Below are 6,000 nucleotides of genomic sequence, written 5' to 3'. Positions count from 1 at the left end.
AAGCAGAAGGAAGAATCTGTGAATTACCAGAGAAGACCTTTGAAATTATTCAATCAGAGGAGAACAAAGGAAAAAAAACAATGAAAGAGAACGAAGAAAGACTATGTGATCTATGCAATACCATAGAAGAAATCTGAAAAAATTGGAGTCTGAGAAGAAGAAGAGATAGAGAAGGGAACAGAAAGTTTATTTAAAGAAATAATGATGGACACCTTCCCAAATCTGGGGAGAGATTTGTATATCCAAGTTAATGAATCTCATAGGTCACCAAACAAACTCACTTGAAGATACAGTCTTCCAGACACATAAATTTTAAAAATGCCAAAATCAAAGATAAAGAGGGAATCTTAAAAGCAACAAGAAAAAGAAGTTGTAACTTATAAGGGACCCCCCACAAGACTCTAATTTCTCAGGAGAATTTCTCAGGAGAAACTTTATAGGCAAGGAGAAGGAGGGATGATATAGTCAAAGTGATAAGAGAAATTAAAAAAGAACAAAAACAACAAACAAACAAACAAAAACTGCCCACCAAGTACACTTAAAGCCAAAGTCAAAGTTCTTCTTTAGAACTGAAGGATATACAGACTTTCCAACATAAAATAGAAGCTGAGGGAGTTCATCACCACAAGACCTATCTTAAAAAGAGCTAAAAAAGAGTTCATCAAGCTAAAATCAAAGAATAGGTACATGAAAACATATAAAATATAAAAAACACTGGTAAAGGTAAATATATAATCAAATTCAGAATTCACTAATACTATATTATGGTGATGTGTTACCTACTTAATGCTAATATAAAGTTAAAAGTTAATGCTAATATAAAGTATAATAAAAAGTTATACTAATATAAAAGTAAAAATAACTTTAGTAAAATAATATGTTAATGAATATACAATATAAAAAGGTAAATTATGACATCAAAAATATACGTGGGGAGTAAAAGAGTAGAGTTTTTGTATGTAATCAACATTAAGCTGTTAGCATAAACATGTAAATAAATAAGAGGTTTTTTGTAAGCCTTATTATAACCACAAAGCAGAATAAAATCATACTTCTACAGAAAATCATCAATTCACAAAATAAGGCAGAGAGAGGAGAAATGAATAAGGGAACAATAAAACAGCCAGAAAACAATTAATAAGATGGCATTTAGTAAGTACCTATCTGTTGATAATTAGAATTAACGTAAATGGATTAAGTTCTTTAAATCAAAATGCATAGCATGGTTAGATGTATCAAAAAACAAGACCAAACTATATGCTGCCTAGAGGTGACTCACTTCAGCCTTAATAACACACAGTGGAAGTGGAAGGATAGAAAATATGTTCCATGTCAGTGAAAACCAAAAGAGAGCAGCAGTTTTTGTATATGTATATCATATATAAAGCAAGATAGACTTAAGCCAAAAACTGTAATAAGAGAAAAAGGCCATTATTATATAATGATAAAGTGGTCAATTTATTAAGAAGATATAGCAATCTTATACATCCAATATCAGAACACTCAAAATATATTAAGCAAATACCAACAGACCTGAAGGGAAAGACAGACAATCCTCTAATAGTAGGGGACTTCAATACCCTACTTTCAACAATGGATAGATCATCCAGACAGAAAATCAATAAGGAAATCTTGCATTTGAAATACAGTTTAGACTAAATGGATCTAACAGATACAGACAAAACATTCCATCTATCAATAGTAGAAAACACATTCCTGTCAAGTACACTTGGAATTCTCTAGGATAGTTCATACTATAGGTCACAATGTAAGTTTTACCAAATTTAGGAAGACTGAAATCATACTAAGTAACTTTTGACCACAATGGTATGAAACTAAAAATAAATTACAAAAGGAAAGCTGGAAATTCACAAATAAACAGAAAATAAACAACTTGTTCTAAACAACCAATGGGGCAAATACGAAATAAAAACATATCTTGAAACAAATGATGGAAACACAACATACCAAAACATGAGATGCAGCATAAGCAGTTTTAAGAAGGAAATTCATAGTGATAAATATCTACATTAAGAAAAAGAAGACCTCAAAAAAAAAAAAAAAAAGCAACTTCATTTTATACCTTTAAGAACTAGAAAAAGAGGGACACCTGGGTGGCTCAGTGGATTAAAGCCTCTGCTTTCGGCTCAGGTCATGATCTCAGGGTCCTGGGATCCAGCCCTGTATCGGACTCTCTGCTGGGCAGGGAGCCTGCTTCCACCTCTCTCTCTGCCTGCCCCTCTGCCAACTGGTGATCTCTCTCTCTGTCAAATAAATAAATAAAATCCTAAAAAAAAAAAAAAGAACTAGAAAAATATAAATTAAGCCCAGTGTTAGCATAAGGAAGGAAATAATAATGGAGATGAGAATGGAGATGAAGTCATTAACGACAGAAAAACAATAGAAAAGATCAAAGAAACTAAGAGCTGGAGATATCTGAAAAGGTAAACAATATTGATAAACTTCTCCTTAAAAATTGTTATTTATTTATTTGAGAGAGAGAGAGAGTGAGAGAAAGAGAGAGAGAGAGATTGAGAGAATGAGTGGGGAGGAGGGGCAGAAAGAGAAGCAGACCCCCCCTCCTGAGCATGGAGACCAACATGGGACTCGGTCCCAAGACCCCGGATCGTGACCTGAGCTGAAGGCAGATGTTTAACCAACTGAGCCACCCAGGTGCCCCAAAATTGATAAACTTAAAACCAAACTAAGGAAAAAAGAGAGAAGACAAAAATAACTACAAAAACAGAAATGAAAAATGAGACATTATAACTTATGCCACAGAAATACAAAGATCATAAAAGATTATCATGAACAATTATACACCAGTAAACTGGATAATAAAAGAAATGGAGAAATTTCTAGAAACATACACCTACCAAGATTGAATCATGAAGAAATAGAAAATCTGAACAGGTGAATAACTAGGGAGATTGAATCAGTAACGAAAAATCTCTCAACGATGAAAAACTGAGGACCTCATTGGTTTTTTTTTTGTTTGTTTTTTCTTTTTTGGGGTTTTCTGGGTGAATTTAAAGAATTAAAGAATTAATGTCAATTACTCTCAAACTCTTCTAAAAAATTAAAGAGGTGGAATTATGAGGCCAAAATTACCCTGACACCAAAGACATATAAGGATAATATAAAAATTATAGACCATTACCCCTGATGAATATAGATGTAAATACTCTCAATAAAGTATTAGCAAACCAAATTCAACAGCAAATTAAAAGGATCTCACACTGTGATTCAGTAGGATTTATCCTAAGATGCAAGGATGTTTCAACATATGCAAGTCAATACACCACATAGTAAAATGAAAGGGGAAAATCTTCTATTGTTTCAATAGATGGAAAAATGGCAAAATACAGCATCCTTTCATGATAAAAACTCTCACCAATTGGGCTTAGAAGGAATATACATCAACATAATAAAAACCAAAAATAAAAAGCCAATAGCTAACCTCATATTCAGTGGTCTAAGTTTGAAAGTTTGTTCTCTAAGGTCAGGAACAAGACAAGGGTGCCCACTCCTACTCAACATAGTACTGGAAGGCCTAGCCAAAACAATCAGGCAAGGAAATGAAATAAAATATATCCAAATAAGAAAGGAAAGGATAAAATTGTCTTTGTTTGCAGATGACATCATCTTATACAGAGAAAATCCTACCAAAAATCATCACACTAATCCATAAATGCAGTAAAGTGCCAGGATAAAAAAAAAAATTCAACTAACAGAAATTAGTTGAATTTCTATGTACAAAAAACAGAATATCTGAAAAAGGAATAAAGAAAATGATGCTTTCACAATAGCATAAAAAAAATAAAATGCTTAGGAATAAATTTAGTGAAGGAGTTGAGAATTCTATGCAGAGAAAACTGTAAGTCATTGATAAAGAATATAAAGAAGATTCAATTAAATGGGAAAATATCTTGTGTTTATGGATTGGAAGAATTAGTACTGTTATAATAAATAGACTACCCAAAGCCATCTATAGATTCAATGAAATTCCTATAAAAATGTGGTGGAACTGGAAGGTATTGAGCTAAGCAAAATAAGTCAATCAGAAAAAGACAATTACTATATGGTCTCATTCATATGTGGAATATTAAAAACAGGGCAGAGGGCTGTAGAAGAAGGGAGGGAAAACATAATGGGAAGTCATCAGAAAGGGAGAAAAACCACAAGAGATTCTTAACTATAGGACACAAACTGAGGGGTGCTGTAGGGGCAGTGGGTGGGGGGTGGAGTAGTTGGGTGATGGGCATTAAGGAGGGTATGTGATGGTGATGTGATGAGCACTGGGTGTTATATACAACTGATAATTTATTGAGCACTCCACCTTAAATTAATGATGTATTGTAGTTGGCTAACTGAATTTAAATTAAAAAAAGAAAAAAATTCCAAAGCCATTTTTCACAGAAATATGAAATGCAATCCTAAAATTCCTATAGAGTCACAAAAGATCCCAAACAGCCAAGGTAGTCTTGAGAAAGAACAAAGCTAGAGGCATCACACTTCCTGATTTCAAACTGTAATACAAAGCTGTGGCAATCAAAATAATATGGTACTGGAATAAAAATAGACACTTAGATCATGGAACAGAATTGGGAGTCCAGAAATAAACCCTCATGTATATGTAAAATAATATTTGAAAAGTGAACAAAAAAATATTCAGTGGGATAAGGTAGTCACTTCAACAGATGATATTATTGAGTAATCACATGCAGAACAATGAAATTGGACCCATATCTTAAAACACTCACAAAAATTAACTTGAAATGGATTAAAGGCTTGAATGTAAGTCCGGAAACCATAAAACTCCTAGAAGAAAACATTGGGGACAAGCTCCTTCACATTAGTCTTGACAATATATATTTTTTGGATATGATACCAAAGCATAACCAAGAAAAGCAAGAATAAACAAGTGGGGCTACATCCAGAAGTTTAAAACTTGCACAGCAAAAGAAACAATCAACAAAATGAAAAGGTAGGTAACCTGCAGGATGGGAGAAAAAATTGCAAACCATTTATCTGGTAAGGGCTTACTACCCAAAATATATAAGAAATTCCTACATCTCAATAGCAAAAACAAACAAAAAACAAAACAACAAAAAAAAAGGATTAAAAAAAAAAAACAGGCAGGGGTACCTATGTGGCTCAGTGGATTAAGCCTCTGCCTTCAGCTCAGGTCATGATCTCAGGGTCCTGGGATCAAGCCCCACATCGGGTTCTCTGCGCAGTGGGGAGCCTGTTTCCCCCCTCTCTGCTAGCTGCTCTACCTACTTGTGATTTCTCTGTCAAATAAATAAATAAAATCTTAAAAAAAATTTAAAACAGGCAGAGGAACTGAATAGAAATTTTCTGAAGAAGATATACAGATGGTCAAGAAGTATGTAAAAATGTGCTCAATATCACTCATCATCAGGGAAATGCAAATCAAAATCACTATAAGGTATCACGTCACACCTGTTAGAATGGCTAGTATCAAAAAGAAAGAACAAATGCTCACCAGAATATAAGGCTGGGAATGTAAATCAGTGCAGCCACTGGGGAAACCAGAAAGTCAATTCCACAAAAACCTAGAATAGAACTAGTATATAATCCAGCAATCCCACTTTTAGGTATATATCCAAAGAAATAAAATCAGGAACTGAATCAAGTATCTGAACTTCTATATTCACTGAAGGATTTTTTTTTTTTAAATAGCCAAGACATGGAATAGATAGATGAGTAGATAAAGAAGTTATATGTATAATTATCTCATAATTTTATATATATATATATATATATAAACATATATACATATATAATTAATATATCATAATTTGGGGGTCCTGGGTGGTTCAGTCTTTAAGCATCTGCCTTTGGCTCAAGTCATGGTCCAAGGGTCCTGTGATGAAGCCACGCATCAGGATCCCTTGCTCAGTGGGGAGCCTGCTTCTCCCTCTCACTCTGTCTCCTTCTCCCTCTGCTTGTGCTCTCTCTCCCTGTCAAATAAAT

Source organism: Mustela putorius, unplaced genomic scaffold, assembly GCF_011764305.1.
Source record: "Mustela putorius furo isolate JIRA1106 unplaced genomic scaffold, ASM1176430v1.1 tig00000460_pilon_pilon_pilon, whole genome shotgun sequence".
NCBI lineage: Eukaryota > Metazoa > Chordata > Mammalia > Carnivora > Mustelidae > Mustela > Mustela putorius.
Note: the sequence above shows the minus strand (reverse complement) of the source record.